Raw genomic sequence first — 26,162 nt, 5'->3', positions numbered from 1 at the left:
TTATGGGTACCGTACTACCCTGATAGTGCTCATTTTAAAAGTGTCCCTTTGTCATGTTTATCTTTAACAGACGTTTTATAGACACATCCTAGTCTAAAACCTCATCTATCTAAATGAACTGAACAAATCTCCTAGTCAACAAAACCTGCAGGTGTTAGAGGTCATGAGGCTTTATGAGGTCCACTACAGTTACAAAATGGAACAATAATACTAGAATAGTTTCTAGAACAGCCCAAGTGTTTTTTAGAATGCTACACAAAAAATAGAGAAGGAGAAAAATCCCTAATTTGACAGGGGTCACGATGGTATTACACAATTTTCCTGGAGTGCCATTGGTTGTGGATTAAAAAACCCTTAAAAAAAACTTGACTCCGCTTTAGTCTGCCGCGACATACGGCATACGACATGACCGCTTTGCTGTAGCAAAACAAATCGTGAAGTCTTTTAAATGTGACTAGCGCACAACTGTTTTCACCAAAACAACCCATAAGCTAGTCATTTCTAAGCAGACTGCATCGGTGCAAACAATAAGAAATTAAGCCCGGAACAAAGTCAGGAGCAAGGTGAATAAGGTGATACAATGAACTGGCTGTGAATATTCAAGATTGATTTGCAGGTCCCTGGAACTGTGCAAGTAACTAGTTAGATGTAATAAGGAAACAAGTGAAGTTCATAACAGGACTACTACACCTATTCAGTGGCTGAAGGCATAACGTACGACGACAGATTGATAGGATTTAATTAATTTTAGTTTTAGCAGATGGCAGATAATGGAAGACTTAAAATTCAGAAAATGTGAAATTAAAGCCATTTCAAGGTTTCATTCATCAGAGTCAAACATTGCACTATAAAATGAAAATTCTGAATCAGCAGGTTTAGCACAGGGATATACATGTATATATTTTTTTTTAATCTGGTCATCGACATGTTTACATATTTCAACTATAATGTGAAACAATGCTGTTCAGTTCAAAGAAGGGGTCTCCTTCAAGGATCAGTTAGTGTTCACAAACTCTTTTCCATGAAAGAACAGAAGGGAGCTCTACCCTCTATTTTACCCATGTCAATGGTATAATTATTTTCTTGTATCAGGTAGGGAGGCAGGTTGGTAAAACTGTTTCTTTGACTTTAGTATTTTTTTAATTTTCAGTCCTTATGTTCTGCATAAGTATATTCTGCACTCCCCTCCTGCCCAATTCCTAAAACAAGAATAAACCTTACGCTATTAGAAGAAAGTAGAAATGTCTTGTATGTGGAAACCTTCCTTCTGTATGACTACACTAAATATTTCAGAACTCATTTTTTTAAACTAAATATTTCAAGAACCTAGGAAGCCATCTGATGCTGAACCGCCTCGAGACATTTTGTGAAGCTCGTGCTTTTATTTGTTCAAGAGAACACCTTCTCTTAACTACTATTTAGCAATGCAGGTTTTGCTTCTGAAAAAGACCAGGTGAAATTCATTCATTTCTAAACTGAATTTGCTATTCAAAGAGAGTTGAATTTAAATTTTAAAAGGTGTCTGTAGTTCTTTTTGCAGTGTTTTGTAGAAATCTTAATTCATCTGAATTAATCATTAATTTCTATTCAACACATAATGTAACAGTCGTTCGACTCGAATAAGCATTCATGCCAAAGTGTTTTGTCATCGACGATATTCGGGTGCTCAAAGAACCCAAGTCAATGACAACAGTCATTTGAACTATAATATTGATGTTTAAGTAGATACAGTATATACAGTGCCGTAAGTAATAATGTCATGAAAGAAAAGTGTATATACTGAAGTTCACTCCAGGAGAAAAGTATGAACAATTTAGAGTAATTATCAAAACACCTAGAAAAAAATGAAATTTGGATGTAAAGTGACACAAGTATGTGTCAGTAAATATCCTCTTAATTGTTAAACAAACAAGTGACTTACTTATTTTACATACACTGATTCATAATAGGTTTTCTACCTAATACACCATTGCATCTGAAAAGCATTGAATTTGTAAGCATAAGTCCTTTTAGTAATTTAAGAAAAGACCACTTTTGAATAAACAAGCCTATCATGGTAAGAAATTGTAATTCCAATAATTATATTGGTGATTCATATTTTCTCAGCACAGTATAATGCAGGCAAAAGCCATATAAATTCCACGTAAAAGCGGATGGTTGTAATAATGTACCCTCGGTGAAAATATCTCACAGTCGGTTCTGAAGAGCTGAAGAAAGAAAGGTGATAGAACACAGGTGTTGTGGTTTGGATGCTCTTCAGATGTGTTCAGAACATTAGGCAAAAGACGACACGGGACTTGAAATAGCTTGAATGAGACAATTATATTGTTTGGAATTTGTATCACACAGGGACACAAATAAATAAATTAACCTCAGATAAAATAAGAGAACCATGACAATAACTGAGTTCTTCAAAACCCCATCATCGACAGTTCATGACACTATGAACAGTCAGTGTTTTAGGCTCAGTATGGTGTCAGACAAGAAGAAACTGTAGATGTAGAGAACCAATTACTAAAGCCATTCCACAGAAGATGTTTCATGGTAATCTTTAAATATCTTATAACCTTCTCTTATTTTCTGAGACACAGCGACCTCACTCTTTAAAACCCATTCACAATCAAAGCAATCCAAGAACAATCATACAAAATGTGTTTTCCCTTATGAGTTTTCACACAACTGGTGACACAAGTGGGTGACAGCAAGACAATACCCACACAATGGCACTGAGGGATATTTTGAAGGCTTTGTTGCAAGTCATGTTTCAAGTTGAGAAATCAAGAGTAGCTGTTCGAGCATGTGTACAGGCAGAAAATAAACTCTCAAACAGAGAGCAATATAACAGGGTGAAGAAGAGGTCATCCCTGCAGTTTTAAAATTCTCTCTGCTGTATGGGGAACATCACTGAAGACAAAATGCAAAAGCACTCTGAATGAAAACATTGGGAGACCTGGAAATGACAATTACATTTAGGTATATAGTAAAGAAGCAATCGGTGTACAGTAATTTTAAAAAGTGCATTTCAGGGTATATAGCATATACGTATAATATGCGTGCATATACAGGGGGGTGGACAAAATAATGGAAACACCAAGCAATATATGAATATTTATTTATATTTTTTATAAGGAGTTAGGCCACCATTTGCCTTCAGCAAGAAAGAAAGCCTCCATTTTTTTCCGAGGTGTAGGTGTTGGAAATCTACTCCCCACTCTGTTCCCATAAACTCAGAACTTCCCATAAAGGTTGAATGATGTTTAGATCTGGTGATTGGGGAGGCCATGGAGGGTGTTTGACTTAATCCTGGTGTTCATGAAACCACTCTTGAATCCGTTCAGCGATGTGTATGGTGGCATTCTCTTCTTGGAGAATAGGAACATCATGAGGCATCAGTGTTTGCACCGTAGGGAGCCCTTGGTTGCCTAAAATGGCTTTGTCTTCCTTGGTCATAATTCTACCATGCAGAGTAATAATCGGACCCAGCGACTCCCACAAGATGGCTGCCCATACCATAGCAGAGCCATCTCCATGTCTAAGAGCTGGGAACAGGCAGTGTGGGTTGGAGGCTTCCTTTGCCTTTTTCCCAACACAAACCCATCCAGATGTAGGAAAAAGAGAACAAGCTGACTCTTCAAACCACATTACTTTCTCTCACTGCTCAAACGCCCAGGGTTTGTGCTTATTACACCAGGTTATGCTTTGCTGCGCATTGGCCTTGGTAACAAGTGGTTCCTGAATGGCAGCAGTTCCATAAGTGTCAACTTTGTGAAGCTCTTGATGTGCAGTTCTTGTTGAGAAGTGTAAATTCAGGTTGCTGATAATTCTCCTTAAACACTTTAAATAAATTTTACAGTTTCTGTGACTGACACACCTGCAGTTCGGGTACCTAGTATTTTCACCTCTTTTAAAATCTATTAGATCTCTCAAAACCGACATATTAAAGTGTTGATTTTAGGACATCTTTTACAGTGGAAACATTGATAATTACTAGGGAGATCACTTGCTTTGTTAAGCAACCTTGTTGTGAAAGGTGCTATAGAAAAATAAATTGAATTGAATTGAGATTAATATGAAACATGTGTGCAGCTGCCTTGCAGTGCTGGGGCCTTGAGTTCAATTCTAGTCCTGGGGTGCTATCTGTATGGAGTTTGCATGTTGTTACTCAAGATGCTGTGCTTTCCTCCTACAGTCTAAAAACATACTGGTAGGTTAATTGGCTTCTGGGTAAATTGGCCTTATTTTATGAGCGTCTGTCTGTCTGCCCTGTGATTGACTGGTGTCCCGCCCTACAGTAGGTGTATCCTGCCTTGTGCCCGTTGCTTGCCAGGATAGGCTCCAGCTCCCCTGTAACCTTGAGTTGGAAGAAATAGTTAGAAAATGGATGGGTGGGTGAGACTTGAGTAGAATCCTTTTTAATTGTGATTTAGTTTCTTTAAAATAGGAGTAATGTTTTTCAAGTGTTTCCATTATTTTATCCAACCACTGTAAAAAATCAGAGTACTAAATTTATATTCAAGTCAAGTTGGTACTCAAGTCAGAGGGGAAAGCACTGTTTCAACACCCAACAGATGACATGGCACTGAGGATTTGTGATCAGATTGGACAGATTGTGACAGCCAATGGAGCACAATTACCATGCCTTTTTTGTGCAGTTTAATAAAACCCCTGATGCATTTTTTCTTTTCTCGTTAGTAAATATCTTATCTTTAGATGTGACACTGAGGGTGTTTGTCATATAGAACCCATACTGTATGTAAGAAAGACTCTGCTTCCTCCAGTCCACACGTCACTGCTTCACTCCCCTTTGGGAGGGTATTCAGTCTTGAACAGACTTTATGGCACAGAGATATACAGTATACTGTATAAAAGTGTTTGTTTTTTATCAGGGGAATCAGTGGCAGTATTGATTAATTAATAATGTCCTTCCTGGTGATTTTGTTTGGCACTGCTGTTTTGTACATCTGTGTTTTGCATTCAGAAACTTCTGCTGTGTCCCTAATTGCCAAAAAGCCCCATAATTCCCACACATTTATCCAAATAAACAGAAGTACATCACTGAACATAAGAATACAAGAAAGGTTAGAAGAGGACATTCAGCCCATCTCATGCTTTGTTTGGCAGCAGCTGATTGTACTGAGTATCTTGTCTACCGATCGTACTTCTAGAAGCATCTCAGGGTATCCACTTTAACAACATGGTGGTAAGTTTGTCTCAGATACTCACGGCCCTTTGTGCAAGGAAGTATAAGCAAAACAGCACAAACAACACACCTTGCTGTTTGTCATGTTGTAACTCCCATGATTACACTGGCCATGCTCAGCCATCTGGTGATTGGTTACCATCTTTATTAAAACTTACAACCCATTATTTTTAGTTTTATTCATGGACACCTTCTGATGTTACGGATACTATTAACCCTTTTACAACAACTTAGTACACCATTAATCCTTAATGTCAGCAGAAGGAGACTAAATATAATATTTGATAGTGATGTGACATGGAGTAGCACATCACTAATCTACAGTATATCACATCAATAATCCGTCAAGTACTGAGATTACATGTAGTGCCCAAAATATGAGTTTTCTAGAGCTTCAGCTGAGTGATTCTCAAATATTTACTCTAAATATGCAACACACTTCTCAGGAAAGGGTTAAATTTTAAAAGTCCTTGAAGCAAAAGATTTAAAACAGTCCTCACTGCTCCTATGATAAATGTTTAATGGATCCAATTTTTTTTTTTCTGCAGAATGCGTGAACCTATATTTTCATTGCCCTTTCACAAATGTAATGCTTTCATTTTTGAATCTGCTGCCAAGGCTCTGAAGAGTCTTTATAACAGCAGCAGGGAAAAAAACCAACAAAGGTTGTTGTAAAAAATGCTCATTGACATTGACATTTAATTCAGTGGCAGTGTGCACCAGCAGTCAAAATTCAACTTTCATCAGGTTTCTCGCCCATTTAATGTTTCTGTATCTTGTTTATCATGAGAACATACATAGGATTACTCCTGATGAGCAATATTGATGACAGTATTATACATAAGTAAATATAGGTCTGAATTTAAATGTGTTTAAGTTTATGCAGACAATTATTAGAACTAAAGTAGAGGATCACTTATATAAGAAACTAGATCCCAAAGTCAAAATGTATTTAGAATAGCTAGGTCTCTTTCCTTTTGTAATCATTCCTTACACACACTCACACATGTTCTGGAGCTAAATTGCATGAATACAGCATACCAGTACATAAAGAATATACAGTGAAAAGCTTAGGTATTGGGACACTGAGGTGAAACTTGATATTTTTCCTATGTACTTTTGAAAATTTTATTTCAGATCAAAAGATAAATCTGAGACAAAGGCAAATAATTTTGTCTTTATTTTTCAGTTTTCAGCTTTTGGTGAAATCATGTTAGAACATGTTTTTTGTGTTCAACCTCCCCAGTTTCAGATCAGTATACGTACTGGGACAAATTAACTTAAAGTAAATTAAACAAGTGCAAGATTAGAATTTGGTTGCCTTGCATGATATGAGTGGTTCAGGTCTTATATTCCTTTGATACGCTTTGCCAAACCTCAACTGCAGCCCCTTTCAATTTGTCTGAGGGGTTTTTGTCTGCAACAAATTAAATTGCAGCTCAATAGGATTCAAATCAGGAGATTGACTTAGCCAGTTCAAACATTCCTACTTCTTCTTTCTGATGAGCTGCGTGGTTAATTATGCAGCATGATTTGGGTCATTGTTTTACTGCAGGGTGAAGTGTTGCCCAATGAGTTTGGAGGCTTCTTGTTGGTCATGAGCAGACAGGATGTTTCTGTACATTTCAGAATTCATTCTGCTGCTGACATCATCAGCTACATCCTCACCGGTATTTACTGAATCCACACCGGTGAGGCATTTCCAGAGGCAGCCCTGCATGCCAAAGCCGAGGCACTGCCTCCACCATGCTTCACAGATAAGGGGATGTGCTTAGGATCATTCGCAGTTCCTCTTCTTTCTCCGAACTTTTGCCTTTCTGTCACTTTGATAAAGGTTTATCTCTGTCTGATCTGTCCATAGAACTTTGTCCCGGAACGATTGTGGCTCCTTTTTGTATTTCTTTTCAGATTCTAATTTGGCACTTCTGTTTTTAGTGCTGGTGCGAGGTTTGCATCTTGCAGTGTAGGATTTGTAATTCCCCTGTCAGTCTACTGCACGGTGACTTGAGATACCTTCGCCCATATGCTCTAGATTGCAATCTCTTTAGCTGTTATTTTAGGCTTTTTCTTCACAGTTCTAAAGAGTTTTCTGTCATCGACTTGGTTATTTTCCTTGAATAACCAAGTGTTGTGAGTTTTTCTTGAACTACCTGGTCTTTGCCAATTGCTTACTTTTCCACTAGTTTCTTTCTTTAAGACACTCCATATTGTGAATTTTGTGATGCCCATTCTCTCTGCAGTGGTTCTAAATGGAATTTTCTTTGCTCTCATCTTCACAATTGATAGACAATTGTTCATAGACAATTCTCTGGTCTTCATTTTGGTTTAAGCCTTCTAACTCAACAGACAGACCAAAAAATTAAACTCCAAAGGCTGAACCCAAGGCTACAAATTTACAGCTCTTCTGTATTTCCATAATTGATGTAGCATGAAACACATGAGCGATTAGAAACACCTGTCAGCCATTTGTCCCAATACATACAGTACGCTCACCTGGAATAGGGGAACTAAACACAACAAATTAGATTGTTATAACATGGCTAAAAGTGTATGCAAAGTACTGTAATAACTAAAAACATTTAATCTTTTTAATTTCATCTTTCAAAAATGACGAATTTGACTTCACCGTTCCAATGCTTATCTTTTTAAGTGTACAGTAGGTCTCTGCTACACTGTTCTAACTTTCTTGGTTCAGGTGTCTGGGATATTTTCTTTGAGCTATCAAATATCTTGCCTTAAGACATTCTTTAAGTAAAGTGCTCTGATTCACAAATGTGCAAGAGATTGAAAAGATTTATGCAAGCAATGTGTGTTCATGTCCATCACTGTGTACAAGCATGGCAGAGGAAAAGACCTGAATGGTCATCTGCCATTATATTACTTGACACTAGGAAAATTACAGATCAGAAACTGGTATGATTGACATTTGGAATAGTACAGGTTGCAGACTGGGATTCATACTGGCACAGATACCAACTGACAACTGTGCTGTTGCAATCGTAAATCATAATGGCACATTTGACAGCTGAAATCTGTGCTGGCACAATTTTACACATCTTTCCGGAAAATATATTATTGCAGGTCGAATACACAATAGTTTTTCTTTATTTAAAACTACTAAATTGGAGTTATGATTAGAGCTAGAACTCATAGGCCTAGTGTTAAGATGAGATTAATAGTTATATTTATGGTAATTGTTAGAGTTATTGCTTGCATGGGGATAGGGCGAAAGTTAAAAATAGGGCTGGATTTTTAAATTAAGATCATGTTTACGATCACCACTGAAGTAATGGTAAGGTCCTAGGAAAGGATCGGGCTACAAACACATCTAGGTTTTGGGCAAGAAGTTAGTGTTATGCAGGTGTATCACTATACATTCTTAAATATGGTGGCTCAAAGGATATGACCACCCAAAATAACCAAAACACTACATAGCCACTTCCTCACTGACTCCACACTGCTACTCAAATCCCCAACCATCCACTAACTCTCTGAAAACTTTTTATATATCCAAACATTCTATTAAATGTATATGGGAGAATGTGAAATGTCCATTCTGTAGCCTTCATCAATCATAATTAACTATTTGCCCGGTGTGTCTATTTACAATAATGGAATCCTTTAACTGCATCTTGTAGCAGGTCGGCAGAATAAACAGAATCCCATAAAGACTGGCATGATTCTGATCTCGGAGATCTCCAGTCCAGCAGGTATTATCGGTCATTACTACACAATTGGTTTCGATAGAACTGGAACAATTTAACTGTGAGCAAATAATCAGGACATTTGCTCAAAGAAGTAGTTTAAAGGTAAAGTTAAACAAAGTAAAAAAAAAACATCTTCAGCATTCAAGGACCAAGAGTTCTCTTAATTGAACATAATACTAAATGAGTATAAATACTAGTTGCTTAATTAATCTAAAACTTATGAATATTCCTAATGTTTAAATAAAAAGTGATTTAGAGTAAAAGAACTGGGGTTGTCCAGGAACAGGGTCAGGCTATGTTTAGGGTTAAATCTAAGGTTACAGTTCAGTTAGGGTTGGGAGTAGAGATAAAACTAGAGTTGAGTTGAGGGCTCGCACTTGAAGGAGGCTCCACAGCCGAAACGTTGTGTTTTCTTTCTTCTTTTTTTCTGCATGGAATAAACCTATTGTTTCTTTGCAGCCTACGCATGCTGATTCAGCTACCCACCTGAGATAATATACAGTATGTGTATCCATTACTGTTGTTGCTGTTGCTGTTGTTTCATAGAAACATAACACGTTGTTTGTACAAGACCTACATTTTTAAATTCATGTCATTTTCCAGTAAGCTATTTCCATATACAAGATCCTCTAATTGAGCTATTGTAATAATTTCCCTTACATGTAATAGAAGTCAGATATATTGGTCTAATATTACTTGATTCAGTTTTATCACCCTTTTTATCAAAGGGCACTACTGTACAGTACATAAGTAATTCTCCAGTTCCGTGATACTACCCCGTCTTAAGGGACTGTTGGAAGAGTTGTGTCACTGGCTTCCTTGAGCACAATTAATTAGACACCATCAGGCCCTGCGGATTTATTCATCTTGAGTGCTTTTAGTAGCACTTCTGCCTCTTCTATGCTGATACTATCCAATACAGAACTTTGACCTTCCACTGCCTGATGCATGTTGTTGATTTCTTCCTTAGTGAACACCTGAGTGAAATACTCATTTAAGTACATCAGCTATTTCCCTTGTATTACTGATGAACTGTACTAAACCAACATTTCACTCAGGTGTTTAGTAAGGAAGAAATCAACAGTATGCCCCAGTCAACAGAAGGGCAAAGTCCAGAATTAAAAAGCATTCATAGGCAGTAGTGTTAAATCAAATCAGCATTGAAATTCATAATCAGACAACACAAGCATTAAAGCTGTTTGGTTTAAAGTCGGGCTTGAAAGAGAATATACTAGGCTTAAAAAGCTCTCAATCTTGAGTATTCAAAGTTGTTTTTGTTCTTTCACGTTCATTCAGCTTTGTCCTGGAATAAAGCACCCTGTCTGTCACTCCATTATGTAAATAACAGTTACAATAATTAAATTGCTTCACTTTACCCCTTCACTGTTGATTAACGGTATACCTGCTAGGCAGCATGAACTGTCCTTCTGCTCTTTGGCAGGAAAATGCAACTGATCAATACTGCCAGAATTCCTCATCAACAACACCTCCTGTTCTGTTTAGAAATGTCATTCTAAACTTCACTCAGATTAGAAATCCTAAATTTAAAAGGTTTGCTCCTGCAATTCTGGTTCTATAACTTTTGTACTCCACTGTGCTGCTGTAAACACTAATTCTTGGTTTTAACTTTAAATATTTTTCTTCCTCTTATGGCTTGGGAATGACATTGTTCACAGCTTCATGACACATTGAAACAGTAAGCTCTCTATAACATATGAATTAATAATTGCAGTCCTGCAGAAATAAACCTGCCCACTTAGAAATTGGGAAAAAAAGACACAAATGAATTTCTAATCAAGAAACAACTGTCCTAGACTTCACATCACATTTCACAAAGGCCAATTAACCCTCCAGCATGTCTTAGGACTGTGGGAGGAAACCAGAGCTCCCAGAGGAAATGGCTCTCCCAGGGCCACAGTGCTGTGATCAGGCAATGTTAACCACTGTGTCACCATTTTGCCCTAAACCTTGACCTGGACAAATCTATAATATTTACTATGCAGCAAAATTATATAAGGATTGATTTTAATATAGTAAACTAAAAAAGAAATGAAGCTAAACTTTCAGGACGGTTTAAGACAAAGAGTGATTTTTCCCTATGACATGTTTCAGCTTATCACACTTTTTGTCATATTTAAGATGTAATGCACAAGATAGCATGTACTCTGCTGGAGGTTGCAGCTGCTTGATACGGTGGCACAGGGGCACTGTGATGTGGCGATTAGTGCCGCAGTGTAATGGTCCTGGGTTTGATTCCGGCCTGGGGGAGTCTTCTGTGTGGAATTTGTACATTCTCTCCATGACCATGTGTGCTTTCTCCAAATACTCAAGGTTTTTCCCACCCCCTGAAGACATGCTGGAGTTAATTGGTGTCTCTTAATTGTCCCTTTGCTCTTGTGGGTGTGCATGTACAGTATGTGCCCTGTGATGGCCTGCTGTTCTGTTCAGGGAGTAGTTCTGCCTTGTGCCCTGTGCTTCCTGGTTCCCATATGTCTTACCAGTAATGTTCTCTTGTTCTGATTAATATTCCAATCGTTTGCTGATTATTGATTTTGCTGGGATGCAGTTGTCCAACAGATATACCTTACAATTTATTAGCTTTCTATTCTTTAATGTCACTTATTTACAACAGGGAATACTCTACAGTATATGTAAGTAAAGGCAAAAATAAAAAGCAAGTAAGCACAGTATCTAGAGTGCCTTGTAAAAGTCTTCCCCGTTCCAATTATGTCTTATTTGGTTATATGTGTATATTTTTAGTAAATATTTTAATCAAAATGATTATGATTAGAAGTATAAGAGTGTCAGCAGCATAATACAACAAGCACAAGTACAAAGCTACAAACCTGAAACAAGAAGAAAGTGAATGCCCTTAAGTGACTCAGTCAAAGTCCTGACTTAAAATGTGATAGAACATCTACAGTATGGCAAGACTTGAAGATTGCAAGTCATCTACACTCCCCAAACAACTTGAGAGTGCTTGAGTACATTTGTAAAGAAAATGGGTGTGCAAATGTGGTATGGACATTATCAAAGACAAGACAAGACAGTTGTAATTACAAAGGTGCTTCAACCAAGTATTGACTCAGGGTGGTGACTACTTCTGTAATCACAGTTTCCTTTATTTGTCTTCAGTTTTGCAGGCTGACATCTAACTCCTTTTACCCATGAAAATGTTTAAGGGTGGTTAAGGTTCGGTTAAAAAATTCACTTGAACAAAATGCATATACAGTTTTGGAATTTAACAATTTATGGAAGGGTGTGAATACTTTTGCATGGCACTGTACAGGTATATCCAGTATGTCCATAAATTGTGAAATACTGTGTGCAGAATGTATAAAAATTAAAACATATGGTATCAGACATTGTTAGGAAAATGTAAAGTGTCTCATAAAACAATTCAAACAGTCATGATGTTGACATGCAAGAGAGTAAAAGCACTATTATGAATAATCAACACATCAATCCTTCTTTCCCTGTAGTATACTAATCATCACCAAAGAACTGCAGCACTCCCACTTCCCAGCAGATCAGATATAACGGATAAATCACCAATTGATTTAAGGGGGAATTTTAGTTGGGTTGGATTACATAAGCCCAGACTGGACTTCATCACATTACTGGGGTTCACATCTTTACTTTTACGAATACTCTCATCCAAAAGGAAAAACCTCCTACTGCACAGGGCCTGTTGTCACCAAAAAGGAGGAGTTTCTAAGCACCACCAATTATCAATAGATCAGTGGAGGTGTAGGTAGTTCCTTTAGCAGTATGGCTCCCATCCCAATTGCCACTAGGTCTTCCATTGTGTAGCGGCTGAGATTGAAAGAGATCAGAAATATAGAAAGTCTTACATTTTTTAAGTTAAAGGTCAAGGATCTGTATCAAACATCCAGTATGGTCTCGTATCTATTTACCTGTACATATAAATGTACAGGTATGTTGCTACATTTTGTATTGCAAAGGGTGGAACAAAAGGGTAGAACAAAAAAAAGTCCTATAGTCTGACACAGTGAGTTTAATTCATTCATAAGTGTTTGTTACATATTTCTGAACTGAAAATGCAGATGTGATTTTGACCTGAGTCTTAGTAAGGCCTTTCATCCCTTAAAATGTTCTAGTCATGACTAGTTAGTGTGCATGCTTACTCATAATTAAGTATGGAATCAGAGTGCTTAAAAGATTATGCTAAATGTTAAGCAGTGCCTGTGGCATTTCTTCACATTTTATATGGATGATAATTACTGTAACAACATTGCCTAAGTGACAGGTCTGCCTCTATTTCAGGAATTGTGTTATTCACCGCTTCTTGAAAAAGCCGTTCTTAAGAGAGTGCAAATCAACTGTTACTTTTCATGCAAGCAATCCATACTTCTCTGCAGACTGTATAATAATTAGCCTTTCTCACCTCTCATGTGTAAATCAGGTAATATATTATTTCCAGGATCTGCTGAAAGGCAGAAAGGAAAATAGGTCATGAATAATTCTATCAAAAGTTTTAAGGGTTACCCATTTTCTGTTTACAGTCCCTAAACTTAAAGATAAAAAAAATCTTGAAGGCATATTTATGTGAACAACACTGGAGAGAAAACCACTCAGCAAAAAAATATGTATTTTAAGTAAAGCGAAGCCTAAAGCCAGAGAAAATTACAGCTATAGAAATCCTAGAATATTTAAACATTGTTTGCCATATTCATTTGTTTGTATTTACTGAATCCACACACTTATTGATGTTTACAATCCTTCTATTTCATTCACCACAAAGTAAAGGGGAGTGAGGGGCTGTATGTGGGATACAAGGTCCCCAAACGTTTTCTAGAGTGGAGCAGATCTAGAGCAGTAGGGGAAGGAGTAAAGAAAAATGACAGAAGCCACTTTGTCATGTTGGAGCAGAGAACAGCAATCATTTGATGTGCTTTTTGAGCACTTTTTTTAACCCTTTGATCCAAGAGTCATGTTATTGCAAAAGAGAAGATAGCACCCCAAGTTTGGGTGTCTCAGTTATGGCATGAGGAGAAAAGACTGAGGTAGATGTGTTCTTAAGGAACTCACGCAAGTCTGAAGAGTGAGATCTCCTCCTCTGAGAAGAGACTTACGTGGATTTATATACTGGGCGTCAAAAGAAGGATAACACAACTGCATTGCAATTCACAAGGGTATCAGAAAAATACTTCAAGTAGGTAGCTGTGTCAGCATGCTTAGGTGCAAAGGAACAAGTTAATGGTTTATTCCATGCTGAAAAGAGAAGAGAAGAAACACAGGGTTTTGGCTGTGGAACTTTCTTTGGGTGGGAAGGCTCCACAGCCGAAACATTGCGTTTCTTTTCTTCTCTTTTCAGCATAGAATAAACCTAACTTGCAGGTGCACTGATCAGACATGGGCCAGGTAAAGTCATTGTGCTAAATAACATTTGTCATCAACAGGTTTGATGAAGAGGAGCTCAGTCTGCTATGAAAGTCCCAGGCTAGTAGTGTGTATGGCCAATGTCAGAAGCCACACAAGCTGAACATATAAACAGGCGCCGTCCTTTGGATGAGACGTAAAACCGAGGTCCTGACTCTCTGTGGTCATTAAGAATCCCAGGGCGTTTCTCGAAAAGAGTAGGGGTGTAACCTGGCCAAATTTCCCATTGGCTCTTACCAATCATGGCCTCCTAATAATCCCCATCTATGAATTGGCTTCATTACTCTGCTCTCCTCCCCACTAATAGCTGATGTGTGGTGAGCGTTCTGGCGCACTATGGCTGCTGTCGCATCATCCAGGTGGATGCTGCACATTGGCGGTGGTGGTGGTGGTGGAGGGGAGTCCCCATTACCTGTAAAGCGCTTTGAGTGGAGTGTTCATATAAAAGCGCTATATAAGGGTAAGCAATTATTATTAATTATTATAAGTGTGTGATTGTTCCAATCCTCTTGTGAGGCCTGGACAAGCATGTGCCTATCTTCTTGTCCTAGATACTACACATCAGCCCAGCTCATTCCACAAATGTTCAGTTTGGTTTGTGTCTTGCAAGTAAGGTATCCACAACTTAACCGTTGTATTCACATCTCAGAATAAAACTGTCGTAACATGAGCGGGATGAGTAATTAAGGCACTAGGATTTGATAATTGAAGTGCCATGCAGTCATCCAGCAGTCCATTAAGTCAGGAGTAGCCCAGATAATTGCAAGTGTGGTGCCCATTCATAAAAAGGGTGAGAAATCTGAATCAATTAATTTCAGACCAATACCTTTGACATCTAATACAAGTAAGGTAGTGGAAACCATTTTAAGAACTGTACTAGAGGATCACATATATGGAAATAATATCCTAATAGTCAGAATGGATGTAGGTCTTGCCTAATGACCTGGATCACATGGATCATGTGATTATGGTGTATTTAGATATTCAGAAGGCTTTTGATTTGAATTTCCACATGAAAAGCTAAGCATGGCCTTTATGTGAGTGTGTATGTTTGTCCAAAGACATACTGCTAGGTTAATTGACTTCTTGGAAAACTGTCCCAAAATGTGTGTGTGTGTGCATGTTTGTGTCAGTGTCTGTGTCCGCCCATTCAATGCACTGGCGTCCCATCCAGGTGTACCCTGCCTTTCACCCACTGCTTGCTGGGACAGGCTCTGGCTCCTCCACAACCCTCAATTGGATGAAGCAGTTATAAAATGGTTGGATAGTATATGTTCTTTTGTGTGTAAGATGATTTTTATTATTAATTCCTAGATAATGGAATATGCGCACTTTGGCAAGAACACTAGAAGTAAGCTCAGGTGAGAGGCAAAATCCAAAGTACATGCTTTTAAAAAAAGGTGATGCTGTTTTTGTTAAATTAAATAATTGTATTAATTTATTCAGCTGTCCCATCTTTTGATATATTGACTTTCCAAAGGTATCTCTGTACCTCTGTCACAGATTCGTACATCAATTAAATACATCAAATACAGTATACCAGGGTCTGCACCTACTGAAAAGCCCACCTTCAGGTTTCTTACCCAGGATTTGAATCCTCTCCTTCTGGTTAGGAGCTGCCTCTGTGTGAAACAGCCACATGAATGAAGACGTTTGACTTTTCAATGTTAAGTATTTGTATTGTTTCATTTGATCTCATATGCATTTGCCAGCAGCCTATGTAAAACAGACTGCAAAACCTAAAACAGTTACATGTTAAAACATTGAAACAACCGGGGTGTGACCTGGGATTGTGCAAATATACATTGGAAGTATCCACCATTGGGCATGTTTTTAAATTTTGACATGTTTCAGACACATGACAGAAGAAATGTCCCTTGTAAACAGCAGGACACCTTGTATTTCATTTTTAACTTTAATTTGAATGAATGCCTTTTGTTAATTCCATTACAATTTGCACCATTTTGACTACTTTTTTCAAAAATGATTTTTGTTCACCTTAACAACCTTTACTTTTCCCCTGTCATTATTTTCAGTTAAGTGATGTTAGATTCACAACACTTTTGCATAAAAGGGAGCCACCAAAACAGACTTGCAATCAAGCTTTATTTTCATTTTATCTAATAAAAATCATACTCAAAAGCTGTTAATGTGAAAGGCTAACAGAAATGGAAATATCACATTATAGATTTCAGAGGCAACAGTCAATGAGTATATTGATATTTGCATTAGAATTTGCTCCCAATTTTATTATTACAAGCTACAGTGCTCACATAGTGTGCTGTGCGAGATACTCACTTTATAATCTGTATGTTATTTACAGTAATGAATTAGAATATTTTTATTTCATGTTTTTTTTTTGTTTTCCATTTTCATGTAATTGCTTTGTATCTTTCCAGCACATTTTCTTAGGAGATCATTAAAGGGCCTCAAAGGAACAAAAATATATTTTCATTGCTTCAGTGCAATGAACATGAATCCTCTGTGACCAGTTTTGCGATGAAGTATTTTTAAGTACAATTGTGAGAATTATTTTTATTTTCTGTTTTGCTAGCAGAAAAGTGACATAAAAGAATTTCAGCTGCAGCTGGCTATGGTGTAAATAGGCAACATGAGGGCAACATCGCCAGCGATATTAAACACGGTTACAAACAAGAAGAAGATATTCGTCCCATCTAACTCATTTGGTCGTTAGTTGCACATTGATCGAAGGATCGCCCTCCTGTTTCTTAAAAAAGGCCAGCCTGGAATCAGAACCTCGGGCCCCCAACCAGAGGGTTGTAAACGAACCTTCTGCGACCATTTAACTTTCTTCTGCTGTGGGCTGGTTGGTCTTCCTGTTGTTTCTTTAACACATGACATTCGTGTCACACGAAAGAACATCCCGTTCCCAAATGTTCTGTTACAATATGTTTTTCAAAATGAGATACAATTTTGAATTGATGGGTATTCCAGGGAGAACAATTCAGTTTTTTCATATAGTGAATATTAGATAATTCAGTATCTCAGAATCCTTTGAGTTCTGTATGACTTGAACATGTAATATCAGCAATAGTTTGAGACCTGAGTGTCTGTGATTTTTTTGTCTGTGGTTGTTTTATTTGACACTGTAAGACAGTTATATTTATATATATGGATTAATTTTTAAACTTCGGATACTCGTAATAAAAATAAATAAAGTTTGGGTATTGGTAACATCAATTCATGACTTGTACCTAAACAATCTACACGGGTGAATAACATGTTTTTACTGTAAAACAGTAATCCAAGATGGAAGCTCTTTCCAAATGATTTCCATTGTGTTATGTGGCCAAGCCACAAAAAAAAAGGCTGTGGTGACAGTACTGTACCTCTCAAAAACTGTTTTAGGCAGTTACACAACATAATATTACCTCACCTCACGAGGTTCTGTTCTGAAAATATACCGAGTACTAGTGAATTACATTTCCTTGTGCGTGGTTAGGTTTTGACTAATGTATCATTACTAAAATCACTTATAATGATCTAAAGCCCACTTGGAAAATCAAGGAAACAAATTAGTATTATTTGAACTCAATTAACTTTACAGATCCACTCACAGGTACAAGTCTTCAGAAGGCAGTGTTGTGTGTGATACATGGAGTGGTCAATATAAGCACTACTGTACTATGTAATTGACCAATTGAATGCTTGAGTGAATTCCTGGGGTATCCTGTTCAGCTCTCAGAAAAAGGAAGCTTTACTTTGAAGGAGCTTTTGTGGCAGTGTGCAACATTGCTCTGGATACCCCATGTTTTTCCCAGAGGTGTCCAATCAGTGCTGGCCTGGCAGGCAGATTGTGAAGTACCACACAAACTATCAAGCTGCATTGATGAGTGGCGGGTTGGACAGTGAGTAGAGACTGGAAGAGCATAATTTAGGTTGGTTTCTCCTTGACCGGAAGAGGTTTCTCATTCATTCAGACAAGGTCAGTTTTGCAAACCTTATTTTTACCACAAAGTTTACAACTTATTAACACAACAATCACACTTAATCAAAGAAGAATGCCATAAAAATGAGCTAAGGTTAATTAAACAAAGATGCATTTTAGTCTTTTTCGTATAATTTTGAAGGAACACAAAATGGTTTAGACGCTAGTTCCCTTAGTGAGTTGATTGTCTTTTCTTAACCTCTCCATCTCTCAGAATGAGAAGCTCCCTTTGAACAGACACAAGGTGCAGCATGAATGCTGAAGAAACAACAGTGATAAAATATTAGCATACACTATAAACACATTATTAAGATGGAAATGGGTTCCAACACAATGTAAAATAAAAAAAGATGTATGACAATATACCTTAACATCTAATCATATTACAATTAACTGAAGAACTGAACACTGCAATCCCTTATTAAAAAAGTCTAGCTCTTAAAAATAACTTTAACTCCCACCATTGTGTGGATCTAGCTAGTTTCAAGATGAACTCTGACGCTGTGTCTTCAGAAGTACAACACACATATACGTGTATGGTGATGAGAAAACATTTGTGAACCCCAAACATAAATATGGAAATTTCAGAGTTTTACCACATTGGCCTATCTCTCATGTCCTTGGCTAGAATGCATGTCTCTTGTGTAAGAGCCACCCAGACTGGTCGTCTTGAAGTGCTGACAACCCATCACCATTGCTTCGGATGCCCACCCATCCACATGGGCCACATGGGCCTAATTCTTCTAGCTGTGCCCATTCTCTAGCTTGACACCTGGTGGGAACAAATCAGGGCGGACGATGGGGACCATCTACCCTGTCTCCAACAGTGCCTGGCATGACACACCTTCTACAAAGACAGGGAGATGGGAGTGAAGCTGCACTTCACACTCAGTGACCTGGGAACAGAGTGGGGGCTGTGTACTATCAGGTGGGGCGGACTCTCCAATGGGGCTGCTTAAGGCGCAGGTGAGGTTTCTATATTGGGCCCAGAGCCCCACGTTCCTCTTGAACCTCAGCTTCCAATGGTCCACTGGAGCAGCCAGGCAGACTACAGGATGTGTCTAAAAGGATCATGGGTTAGGCCGTAAATGACACGATGAGTGGTCAGCACTTGCTGGGCCTCGGCAGGAAGCTGGATGTAAACCAGATGCACAAGGAAGCAGTCTGCTGCCTAAACTCAGAGCTTCTCATTTGCTAAATGTGGTGCTCAAATCGCTCTTGCCTGGGTCTGTGCTTCCAAAACAGTGATCGAAAGCTGCTGAAACACCACCGTAATCAGCCATTTCTTCGAGGAAGAGCTCCAGCAACAGCCCCTCTGCCACTCACAGTCAGAGTACTGGCATTATTCACATTTGACTAAACCCGAGAATAACTGGGGTTCTCTATGTCCAAAGGCTCTAACAGCCACCATATTTCTGCTTCTTGTTTTTTCTCAAATTGGGCTTAGTTGGAAATCTTAAATAAGCTCTGCTATCACAGTCCTACCTCACCTCACTGTCAATTGGAGAAGCCTACTGTTCGGACTCAGTTTGGGCATGCTGACAGCTACAAACCCATCAGAGGCATATATTCTCTCAGATGAGCATCCACGCCCGAAGTGTTAAAAATGTCCAAGGTGTCTTCCCCCTCATCTTATATAGGGGAAAGGGGGAAAAGAACTGAGCATTTATAGAAGAATGGTTAAAAACATTAACCTGGGGCTGAATGCAACAGTAATATATCTTTTAGTTATATGAGGTCTTCAGAATGTATCCCTAAGCCAGGTTTTAGAAGCACTTGCACCGAAATCGGAGAGATACAGAGAAAGATTTGCATGGCCCCTGTGCAAGGATGACATCCTAATTTTCTGAGACTTTATCTCTACGCCATGTAAAACTCAAGTCTGACACTTTATCTGGAAGCTGTTTTGTATCATACTAGTAAATACAGTACAACTGTTACAGAGTTATTTACGCATTAAAACGTTGCTCTATTTTGATCTTAGTCATTTGGCCCCGAGGACGCATAAGTGAAATGCACAATATAAAAAAGCAATGTAGCAGAAATATATTTTTTATCTTATCATAACATTTACAAATTAGTTTTGAATCTTTGGACGAGTGTTTTACTCATCTGGGGATTGTGTTGTGTAAACTAAATGCAGTTGGTCCACTTTGCCAAACGATACAATTGCAACTCCACATTTTATTACATTGTTTCAAGCTTCAAAGAAGAAGAAAACAAAACTAGCTGGTGTTCCCATACATATCCGGATGTATTTACATCCGAGAAAGAAAACGGATGGTGACATAAATTAACGTAACAGATATCTGCATTTGTGTATAAAAATACACATCGTTAGAGTAACGATAATAGTGAAATTAATTACAAACATGTAACATATTTTCTTTATTTACTCCATGAAAGCATTCCAGAGGAGTTCACATAACTGATTCGGTTTAGATTTGTTTCTATATGAAAGCCATCGAAAGGATCAACACTTCCAATTCGCACTCCTACTTTTTTCCCCCTTTTTTCTCATGATCCTCTGCGGACGCCGTCGCCGTTACAATCCCATATCTAAGCATTCTGCAGTAGGGAGAGACTGATGGTCATTTTCGGAGAAGGATTCAAGAGTTTCACCACTGAGCCATGAAATCAAAAGTAACAGCTGATGTAGTGCGGCGCCAGCAACAGAGCTGGAAACCCATATTGAGATGGGGGAGGGTGGGAGTCCTTTCCTTCTCTTAAAAGCTGTGCTTTTAAAAGTCGTCGCAATTCACGACTTTATGAATGTTTTGGATGTCGGTAAGTAAACAATAAGCCGTTGATGGATTGTTTTGACCTCTTTTTAATTGTTTGTTCTCTCAAAAATAAACGAATCACTGGGAACCCTGGATAAATTAAATCCCTTGGGAGTTTTCACATTGCATTAATATGTCCAATGGAGTGTAGCCTTAAGGTTAAAGAACTGGACGAGTTTATGCCCTGGTTTTTAAACACAGCTCACGTTGTTATTTGAGAAATAAAATATAATTATTTAAACTTTGTAAGTTGCTTAAATGTTCAAAATCACAATCCTATTTTTTCATTGTTCAGCAAATACCACCTCCTAGGGTCAGTTTATTACACGTATGGCAGCTTGGTCTTTTTTTTTTTACAAGCCACGTTAGCACATCTTTTGTCAAGAGTGAAATATATTTTTGGAAGCAATCGACATGATTCAGCAATGCCTACTGGTAGTTTCAATTGTAAACCTCTGAAGGACGGCTTTATTGTTGATCTTTTTAGTGGTGGGTAAAATACGTCAAGAAAATGATCCTCTTTTTCCTATTAAAAGGTTGGAACAAATCCCTCTGTCTCACATCAACTCTCCACGCACATCTTCTTACGTCCCACCCCCTCCCTGGCGCCGATTGGCTGCGCCTCTCTACTACTGCTGTTGGTCTGGCGGCACGTGCAGCCGTCCCGAACTCCTGATTGGGCGGCAGTACAGGCACTCGCAGGCAGCGCATCAAATGATCTCCAATAGTTATTTGGCTTGTGCACTTGTGTGAGGAAAAGACAAATCCTTGAGCACAGGGTCAGGGATCAGATAAAAAAATGATTTATGTTATACAAAAAAGAAATTCCAATTGCCTGGGACTGCCTGGGATTTTATTTGGTTAGTCGTCATATTGTGTTATTATTTAGCAATACAAATATTGTTGGTTTCGCACTTAAATATGTAATGAGCACATTGAGTACCCTTATGCTGAAATGATTATGAATGCATTTCGTTGTATAATGACAAAAAAGATTAACCTTGTAGGATGTAACAAGCACGGGCATTGTATAAACATTACTGTAGGCTGAGTAAACTGTGAAAAAATACTATGACAGATAAACTCGGTTCAGAAGGGGTTTAGGGTTCATGGAAATCACTTTTGAACTAAGAAACCATTACAAGTAGAACTAAAATACTATTTTAAGCAAATTGTATTTTTGTTTGCTTTTGTAACAAACTTTGAAAGCTATTGTAACAATTGCGAATGCAGGCTGTTTGACAGTAATTATTTTACATCTCTTTAGGTCTTTAAGGGAATGCATTTTGTTGCTCCTCTCTGAACTAATTCAGAGCAGCAATTTATTTTCGTGCCTCTTTGTCACCACAGTTGGACAAACTATTCTGAAATCTTACTAGAGCATTGTACAAATCACTTTCCTCGATTTGAATTCTTCACTTTTAACTATGTGTTGAAATATTCTGTTTTTGCCTTTTCGCTTTGCTTCCCCACTGTGTCTAGAATATGAAAATGATGTGTCTAAATCTTTTTCATAAGTCGCTTCTTCAAATTTTCATCTTTCCCATTTTATACTTAAGAACCTGCAGGCAACAGTCTACATTTGTCTACATCTGACAGACGTTGGCCTAGTCATGAATATAGTTTAAGTCTTTTGCAGATTTGACAGCGTTTGCTAATCCTTGTAATTTGGTATTATCTTCTAAGCAGACACGTTTACTAGCTATACCAGAACCTAGACCATTGATATCAAATCAAAAGGGGTTCTAATACAGTTCTCTGGGGCACACCACTAATTACATCACCTCAGATTGACTATTTTCCCCTTACCTTTGCTCTCTGCTTCCTATCTCCTAACCATTTCATAATCCAAGTGAAGAAGTAATAGGTTTATTCCATGCTGAAAAGAGAAGAGTGAAAACTTAACGTTATGTTTCTCTCTTCTCTTATCAGCATGGAATAAACCTATTACTTCTTCCTTTGCAGACTATGTATGCTGATGCAGCTACCCATCTGAACTATAGAATCCAAGTGCATGCATTACCTTGAATGTCTACTGTCTGTATTTTGAGAATTAATTGTTTACAAAAAACTTAATGGAATTCCTTCTGGAAAACTAAATATACCTGTATATTTAATCCATTAATCTAGACATAATCCACTCTGTACACATATCCACTATGTCTGCTTGTTTAAATAACTCTTAACTCTTCAGTTAGTTAAAGAAGACCTACATTGTTTCAATTAATTAAATTTATACTGTCCTTAAGAATCATATTCCTATACAAATGATCCTTTTAATGCCTTGACACCACCATAATTCTCTGTCAAATGTACATGGTAAAGCTAAATGCTTTTGTGTCATCACAGATAGTGCAAAAATATAAATTTATGAAGTAGTTTAATCTATAGGAAATATAACAGTCTGCTTCCACAGACACAAATTAGGCTTGGGTCTGGAATAGTTTGTCTATATTAACATAGGTTGTCAAACATCAATTCTAAACATGATCTGTGAGACAACTGCACCATATAATGTGTGTATGTATTTATTTTAAAATAGTAAAAAAAAAGATGATTATTAAAGACTACAGAAAAAATGTTCTGTACGCTGGAAGTCAAACTGAATGAATAAAAAGAAATAACTTAATTTAAAGAGAATGAGTCATAGCTGAAGAAAGGATACACTGGTCACAGTCTCTTATTAATTACTGATCATGAATGGAACCACTATACTTAATCGTATGAAGTGGATTTCCTGTGGGAAAAAAGCATTAAGGTTAGAAGAAAAATATTATTTTAAAAATTTTAAAATATTAATTTATATAATGAAAGATTTCTTGTGTGTTCCATCCCATCTTTCATCCTCTTTGTAATCTTTATTAAACATTTTATTGGTAAAATGTTTTAATGTATTAGTGTATTTAACACTTGGTTTTACTGGGAACCTAGATTTAATGTATTAAATACATAATATAGTAAATAGTTTATACAGCTCAGAAAGATATTTTCTGTTTCTTCACAAAGCATCTTACCTTAACATTAATCTATTAGCTTTATTACCTGTAAAGGTTTTTGTGACTCTTACATTAATAAAGTAGTGAGAAAGAAAGTCCTTTTAATGTGTTTTTCTTCAAGCAAAAAAAGGCCTTAGTGAGGTTAAGTGTTTTAACTTTGTCATTGACAAAGTCAAGCAAACACAAACCAGAGGATACCAGGGCAAACTACAGTATATGGACATACTAAAACCAAGAACAGCAGACGCTTCTTTACACAAAGGCTAGTGGGAGTATGGAAAAAGCTGCCCATCCATGCAGTCAAATCTGATACCCTGACAATCTTTCAAGAAATGGCTGGATGAGATCCTCTGAACATTTAGATACAGACAAAAGGTGTAGGTGGGCCAGATGAGCTCTCATTTGTGACTGGTCTTATGTTCTAAGAACTGGTCTTTTCTAAGTGGAAAAAGACTGGCTGCTTTATGCCACAGTGCTCTCAACCTACACTTTACACTTTACACTTTTCCTCACTTATGGTGATATTTGTATCTGCATTCGTATACTTTGTTTGGAGTACCTGCTTTATAATAATAAAATGGCATGTTTGAATGTACAATGACATGGTTTGCTGGCACAATCATAAATCATGTTTCATGTGATGAAGAACTGGAGCAAAACAATCCATAAAACAATACATTTTAAATATGTGCAACCGCTATCAATGTTATCTTTTTTTTCTAAATGCAAAAAACAAACAGAAAGCATGATACAAACCTGATAAAAAACTTTTAGAATTTGTAATTCATGTTCTTTGTGTACATTCATGTTGTTAATAGTCCAATTTTAATATTTTTGTACTTTGCTGTTTAACTTTTTTGCCAAGGGACATAAACCCGTCATTAATTTATCTTCAAATACTTCAAATATAAACTTAAAATATTTTTTTTACTCCTATTAGCTGTGACTAAGTGTGTACTATCAGAAAGTGAACATAGGATACAATGTTATTATTAAAAAAATATGATGGCCTTGACTTTTGGCCATTCTCTGCAGTATAAACTCTGAATTCCAGTTAGGTAAAATATCAGATCCTCTACCCCTCCCCCCAAAAAATTAACACTGAAGACATCTCCAGTTTAATTCAATTTGTTCTGCACAGCCTTTGTCTCCACTCTTTTCAGAAACTAAACTTTGTAAGATCATTGGCTAACCACAGTGCAGTAGTTCATTTAGAGTAACAGAAGTTGCTTGTGTGCAAGTGTGAACTGTTTCCTTGAGGGAACAATGAGCAAAATAATTATAGGTTTTCCTTACACAATGATGTTAGCAAACATTGCCTTTGCATCACTTTATTTTATTTTTGCTTCAATGTGTGTCTGTTTTTGAAATCTTAGCTGTTATATTGTATTTTTTTTTACAGAGGAGGCACTTTTAACTATATCAAAGGATTGTTATTTTGTTTAAATTCCTAATAGGCCAGGAGAGCAAAACATGACTGATTTACTAAAAATGCAGCTCAATAATAACACAGTGACCATCCGTTATTTTTGTTATTAAAGTGACTTATGCTTCAAACTAGAGCAATTTACAGGGCCCATACAGTATATGCAGGTGGGAATTATACTGAACCAGTCTCAACAAAGTACCTTGCTGAAGGTTAAAAGAACAATGCCACTCCTGGAACTCACCACCTCTCTAGCAGAGCCTCCCAGTCAGTACTCCACACTACTGCTAATAACAAGGCTTGTCTGCAGAACAGTTATTGTTTTTCCTTAACCTTTTCTATCAGAACAACATGCGTTACTAATACCACCAGCAATCACCTACGTATCTGCAAAACCCATGAAAAGATCACTTCCATCTCTCCCACATCAAAACACAGACTGGCAGTAAACTGAAAATCAAAGTCTTTGACGGAAGACATCTTGAAAGACTGTAGCTGAGGTCTTTTATTTAATCGGTTAGTTTTTTTTCTTCTTTGTAAAAAAAAATCAACAACAAAAAGAGAAAAGCATCTGAACACCCTCAGAGTTTTTTAAATAGTTTCGCTGGCAATATTATTAGCTGCCTGTGTAGATTTCGGAGAGTGCGCATGACTGAGCGTGTGCATGTGTATGTTTGTGAGAGGCAGAGAGAGAAAGA

At 37.4% G+C, this 26,162-nt stretch overlaps 1 long non-coding RNA gene and 1 other non-coding gene across 2 annotated transcripts; both read left to right on the top strand.

The window, feature by feature from the left end:
• The first annotated feature begins 20,022 nt into the window (after window positions 1-20,022).
• On the top strand, window positions 20,023-20,125 carry LOC148654772 (U6 spliceosomal RNA). Its single transcript, XR_015941514.1, has one exon. It is a non-coding gene; the product is annotated as a U6 spliceosomal RNA (small nuclear RNA).
• A 529-nt stretch (window positions 20,126-20,654) lies between these two features.
• LOC148654771 (uncharacterized) lies at window positions 20,655-21,867 on the top strand. The gene is made up of 2 exons (XR_015941143.1): window positions 20,655-21,046; window positions 21,579-21,867. It is a non-coding gene; the product is annotated as an uncharacterized LOC148654771 (long non-coding RNA).
• Window positions 21,868-26,162: the final 4,295 nt, after the last annotated feature.

Source organism: Lepisosteus platostomus, chromosome 9, assembly GCF_059453375.1.
Source record: "Lepisosteus platostomus isolate fLepPlt1 chromosome 9, fLepPlt1.hap1, whole genome shotgun sequence".
Classification (NCBI taxonomy): domain Eukaryota; kingdom Metazoa; phylum Chordata; class Actinopteri; order Semionotiformes; family Lepisosteidae; genus Lepisosteus; species Lepisosteus platostomus.
The sequence above is the reverse complement of the archived record's forward strand: the minus strand, read 5'-3'. Positions and strand labels throughout refer to the sequence as shown.